Source organism: Colobus angolensis, unplaced genomic scaffold (assembly GCF_000951035.1).
Source record: "Colobus angolensis palliatus isolate OR3802 unplaced genomic scaffold, Cang.pa_1.0 Scaffold16, whole genome shotgun sequence".
NCBI classification, from domain to species: domain Eukaryota; kingdom Metazoa; phylum Chordata; class Mammalia; order Primates; family Cercopithecidae; genus Colobus; species Colobus angolensis.
In genome coordinates, this window is record NW_012114710.1 from 23,321,021 (window position 1) to 23,327,120 (window position 6,100).

Here is a 6,100-nt window from a genome sequence, read left to right on the forward strand (position 1 = left end):
TTCCTCTGCCGCAGCTCCAGCTGGTCTCTCTGTTCGGGGTCCCTGACTTCCCGTAACACTAATTTTAAATGAATATTTAAATAATCTCAGATTCATAATAGTTTCAAATTTATAGAAAAGTTGCAAGAAGGCGGCTGGATCATGAGGTCAGGAGATCGAGACCATCCTGGCTAACACAGTGAAACTCCGTCTCTACTAAAAAATCAAAAAATTAGCCAGGCATGGTAGCACATGCCTGTAGTCCCAGCTACTTGGGAGGCTGAGGCAGAAGAATCACTTGAAACCAGGAGGTGGAGGCTGCAGTGAGCTGAGATCATGCTACTGCACTCCAGCCTGGGTGGCAGAGCAAGATTCCATAAAAAAAAAAAAAACAGACACATAGAGTAATGGAACAGAATAGAAAACCCAGAAATAAATTCATACATCTACAGTGAACTGATTTTTGACAAGGCAACCAAGAACATACATGGGGAAAGAATAGTCTCTTCAATAAATGGTGCTGGGAAAACTGGATATCCATAAGCAGAAGAATGAAACTAGACCTCTATCTCTCATTATGTATACAAATCAAATCAGAATAGATTAAAGACAAATCTAAGACCTCATACTATGAAACTACTACAAGAAAACATTGAAAAAACTCTCCAGGACACTGGTCTAGGCAAAGATTTCTTGAGTAATACCCCACAAGCACAGGTAACCAAACCAAAAATGGACAAATAGGACTGTGGGCAAAAGATTACCTAGGTGCCGAGGCAAGAGACTGAAGGCACAAACTGTTTCGGTATAATAAAGAAAATAGTTAGATTAAGAATAGTTATGATACAAATTAGATATAGAGATGATCATGGACATTATCAATCTTTAGCTTTTAATATTACTCTTTGTTGCATTACTAATATAACCTAGGAATAACTGGCAGGTTGAGTACTGAAGGAATGTTGTGAGAAGTGACCTAGAAGCCAAGAGGTGAGCCTTCTGTCACACCCGCATAGGGGCCACTTGAGGGCTCCTTGGTCAAGTGGTAATGCCAGTGCCTGGGAAGACACCCATTACTTAGCAGACCACAAAAGGGAGTCTCCTTTTCTTGGAGGAGTCAGGGAACACTCTGCTCCACCAGCTTCTTGTGTGAGTCTGGATATTATCCGGCCTGCCCAGAGTCATCCAGAGGCCTAAACCCCTCCCCATGGTGCTGTGCTTCAATGGTCACACTCCTTGTCCACTTTCATGTTCCTCCCGTACTCCTGGTTCCTCTTTGAAGTTCATAGTAGATAGTGGTAGAATAAACACAGAAAGTCTTAAAGTCTTTGATCTTTCTTATAAGTGCATAGAAGAAGATGCTGACATATGCTGCCTTCTCTCTCTGCTTTGGCTACCTAAAAGGGAAGGGCCTCCATCCTATGATCACGTGACTTGCTTCACCTTATCAATCACTTAGAATATCCACCCTCCTTACCCTGCCCCCCTTGTCTTGTATGCAATAAATATCAGCACACCCAGCCGTTCAGGGCCACTATTGGTCTCCACATCTTGATGGTAGTGGTCCCCGGGGCCCAGCTGCTTTCTCTTTATCTCTTTGTTTTGTGTCTTTATTTATTACAGTCTCTCATCTCCACACACGGGGAGAACACCCTCTAAGCCCTGTAGGGCTGGACCCTACATAAGATCACATCAAGTTAAAAAGATCTGCACAGCAAAGGAAACAATCAACAAAATGAAGAGACAACCCACAGAATGAAAGAAAATATTTGCAAACTACCTATCTAACCAGAATATATAAGGAGCTCAAATAACTCTACAGGGAAAAAAAAAATCTAATAATTTAATTTTTAAATGAGCAAAAGACTTTAACAGACATTTCTCAAAAGAAGACATACAGATGTCAAAAAGGCCATATGAAAAGGTGTTCGATTGGCCAGGCATGGTGGCTCATGTCTGTAATCCCTGCACTTTGGGAGGCCGAGGCGGGTGGATCACCTGAGGTCGGGAGTTCCAGACCAGCCTGACCAACATGGAGAAACCCCGTCTCTACTAAAAATACAAAATTAGCTGGGCGTGGTGGCACATGCCTATAATCCTAGCTACTAGAGAGGCTGAGGCAGGAGAATTGCTTGAACCTGGGAGGCGGAGTTTGCGGTGAGCTGAGATCATGCCACTGCACTCTAGCCTGGGCAACAAGAGTGAAACTCTGCCTCAAAAAAAAAAAAACAAAAAGAAAGAAAAGGTGTTTGACATCATTGATCATCAGAGAAATGCAAATGAAAACTACAATGAGATATCATCTCACCCCAGTTAAATGGCTTTTATCTAAATGTCAGGCAATAACAAATGCTGGCAAGGATGTAGAGAAAAGAGAACCTTCATACCTGTTGGTGTGAATGTAAATTAGTATAACCACCGTGGAGAACAGCTTTGAGTTTCCTCCAAAAACTGAAAATAGAGCTACTGTATAATCCAGGAATCCCACTGGATTATCCAAAAGAAAGGAAATCAGTATATCAAAAAGATAACTGCACGCCCATGTTTATTGTAGCACTATTCACAATAGCCAAGATTTGAAAGCAACATAAATGTCCATCAACAGATGAATGGATAAAGAAAATGTGGACCATTTACACAATAGAATACTATTTAGCCACAAAAAAGAATGAGAGTCTGGGTGCACTGGCTCATGCCTATAATCCCAGCACTTTGGGAAGATGAGACAGTAGGCCTCCCCTGAGGCCAAGAGATCAAGACCAGCCTGGTCAATATAGTAAGACCCCATCTCTATGTAAAAATTAAATTAAATTAAAAATAAAAAAATAAGAACAAGAACAAGATCCTATTATTTGCAACAACATGAATGGAACTGGAGCTCATTATGCTAATTGAAATAATCTAGGCACAGAAAGGCAAACTTCACATGCTCTCACTTATTTATGGGAGCTAAAATTAAAACAATTGAACTGATGGAGATAGAGAGTAGGACGGTTACCAGAGGCTGGGAACAGGGGGTGGCACAGAGGAATGGGGTTGGTTAATGGGTACAAAAAAAAATAGTTTAGAAGATAATAATACCTAATATTTGGTAGCACAGCAGAGTGACTATAATAAAAAATAATTTAATTGTATATTTTTAAATGACAAAAAGAGTATAATTGGATTGTTTGTAACAAGAAGGATGAATGATTGAGCTGATGCATACCCCATTTATCCTGATGTGATTATTACACATTGCATATCTGTATCAAAATACCTTATGTATTCTTGGAAGTCTATTTTGATTTAAAAAAATTTCTCATGTAAACATTAAATATATACACCTACCACATACCCACAAGAATTAAAAATTAAAACTTTTTTAAAACAAAACATTTTTGAGGACTGTCGGCACTGTGCTTACTCTACCTAATGGATAAGTTAGCCCTGCAACCATTAGCAAGAGAAGGGCTGAAAGCAATGGGGAAACTCAGACGGGAATGGTAAGACAATTTAGCTGTGAATCTACTAGAATGCTCTTAGGTGCAGATAATAAAATTCTGACTCCAACTCACTAAAGCAATAACCAGAAAGTCCAGAAGTATGGCAAGACCCAGGCTTGGGTGATTCAATGACCCCACAGTATCTGCAATTTGAGTTATTATTTTTTTAATTTTTAAAAATTATTTTAAATTTTATTTTTGAAACAGAGTCTCACTCTGTTGCCCTGGCTGATGTGCAGTGGTGCAATCTCAGCTCACTGAAGCTTCAAACTTCTGGGATCAAGCTATCATTTCACCTCAGCCTCCTGAGTAGCTGTGACTACAGGTGCTGCCATGCTTGGCTAATTTTTATTTTATTTTTTGTAGAGACAGGGTCTCACAATGTTGCCCAGGCTGGTCTTGAATTCTTGGGTTCAAGCAATTCTCACACCTCAGCCTCCAAAGTGCTGTGTTTACAGGTGTGACCCACCATGCCAGGCTCTTATTTTTTTAGACTAACCATTCTTCTGTTCACAGTATCAGCTTCATCCAGATGCTAATTCCCTTTCATGGTCATCAGATGATTGTCCACAAAAATGCGGGCAACATTCCTCCTTGTTTACCTCTAGGGAGACAACCAAGGAATTTGAATCCATCCTTTCTGATTAAGCCAACCTCAGTCATGTGACAAACCAGACCAATTAACCATACCCTGGGAATACTTCACATGGCTGACCTAGCAAATCAAGATCCACCCTAGAGTAGAAATGTGGTGTACATCAGAAAAAGAGCAGAAAAGATTCTTTTAATCCAAGAGAAAATCTAAGAGAGAGGGTTTGCGGAGGATATTTTTAGAGAAAGCTATGCTGAGTCCTGTTTCCAAACCCCTCCCGGTAAGGACTGAAACAGGGTTAGGTAAAAACCTGCTCTACCTCAAAGCTAAGTGAGAGGGGACTCCACAGAGCTACTCAGTGAGCTTAATGTGGAATCAATTGCCTGATATGTTCTTCTTGCCCACTGCAGTTGACTGAGACCATGGCACTGCAGTAAGGAAAGTTTAATTAATATGAAGGAGAACTGGAGTTACCACTCAAATCAGTCTCTTGGTATAGCCAAGGGACTTAGAGTCAAAAGAACTCTAAGCCAAGGGACTTAGAGTCAAAAGACTTATAGCCAATTAAATGTCCAGATAGGAATAGACATGGATAGGCATTCATTATCCCTTTAAAAAAAATGTTTTTACATAAAAAGTCAGTAATCAAAAAGTCGAAGGCAAGGTAACAAAACTGACTTATCTTTAACTTCTATGCCTTGAGCTACAGTAATCTTGGGTTTAGTTACAGACTTTTAGCAATTAGCTATACAAAATGCAAACATTGTTCTGAAACAAAAAGTTTTTAAATATATATCTATCTTCACAACTCATAACTGGGAATTTTGTACACAGGAGGCTTTGTCACAAGGTATCTTTATCCTGTCTGTAATTATCTTCCTTTAATTCTACAGGAATTAGAAAAGGTGCCACATAACAGCTCAGAAGGCAAAGTCCCTTGTTTTGCTGGCTGTTTAGGCATCTTTGTACCCATCCTTGATTTGGAGGGTCTGACTTGGACTTAATTCTATCCCTCAAAACTGGCCCTTACAGTCTCATATGCTCACCTCTTCCATGACAGTCTCCAGGCCTAGAGGGAGGATGTTTGTACAGTCTTAGCAGCAGGGCATTTTCAGTGAAAAGCAAATTGGAGCCAGTGTGATGCCAAATGAGGGAGATTCGCATCTCTACTCTTCAGAATACCATGATTCTGGTTTCCTTGGAGATAAAACAAGGAAAAATAAATAACAATATTTTTGAAAACCAAAAGAGTATTTGTGTGTCAGAATAGAAAAAGGAACCTATTCCATTAGGACACCAACTAAAAATATGAAGAAAAATGCTAACGTGGCACTCTTTAGAGGATTATATAATTCATGATTCAATCTGCACTCAAAAACAAAAGTTGGGGCTGAAATCTAATAAAAAGTGTTACACTTTTCCTTTGAAACAACCTCTCTCTCTAGTTCTCCTTTTCTATTAAAGAATTTTTTTTTTTAAAGGCAGAGAGTCTCGCTTTATCGCCCAGGCTGGAGTGCAGTGGTGTAATCTTGGCTCACTGCAACCTCCATTTCCCAGGCTCAAACAATTCTCATGCCTCAGCCTCCTGAGTAGCTGGGGTTACAGGCGTGCACACCACACCTAGCTAATTTTTGTATTTTCTAGTAGAGACAAGGTTTCTCCATGTTGGCTAGGCTGATGAAACTTCTGGCCTCAAGTGATCCACCCACCTTGGCTTCCCAAAGGGCTGGGATTACAGGTGTGAGCCACTGCACCCAGCCTAAAGAGAAATTATAGTAAGACCAATTTATGTGCAAAATAAGTTTTAGGCTTATTATACTTGGCCTGATTATTCACATAAAGTGCAGCAAGAATTAATTGGCCACATAGGCTCCTTTTAAGTTAGCTTTGCTGGAACTTTGCCTAACAGTATGTTATTCTAGTCTAAGCCCTGGGGAAAAAAAAAACACAGTGTCTCCAATTGTCCTGTTTTGAAAGAAACGAATCTTACTAAACTTATGCAAATAACTATATTGTCATAAAATGAGAATACTCATGAACAGTT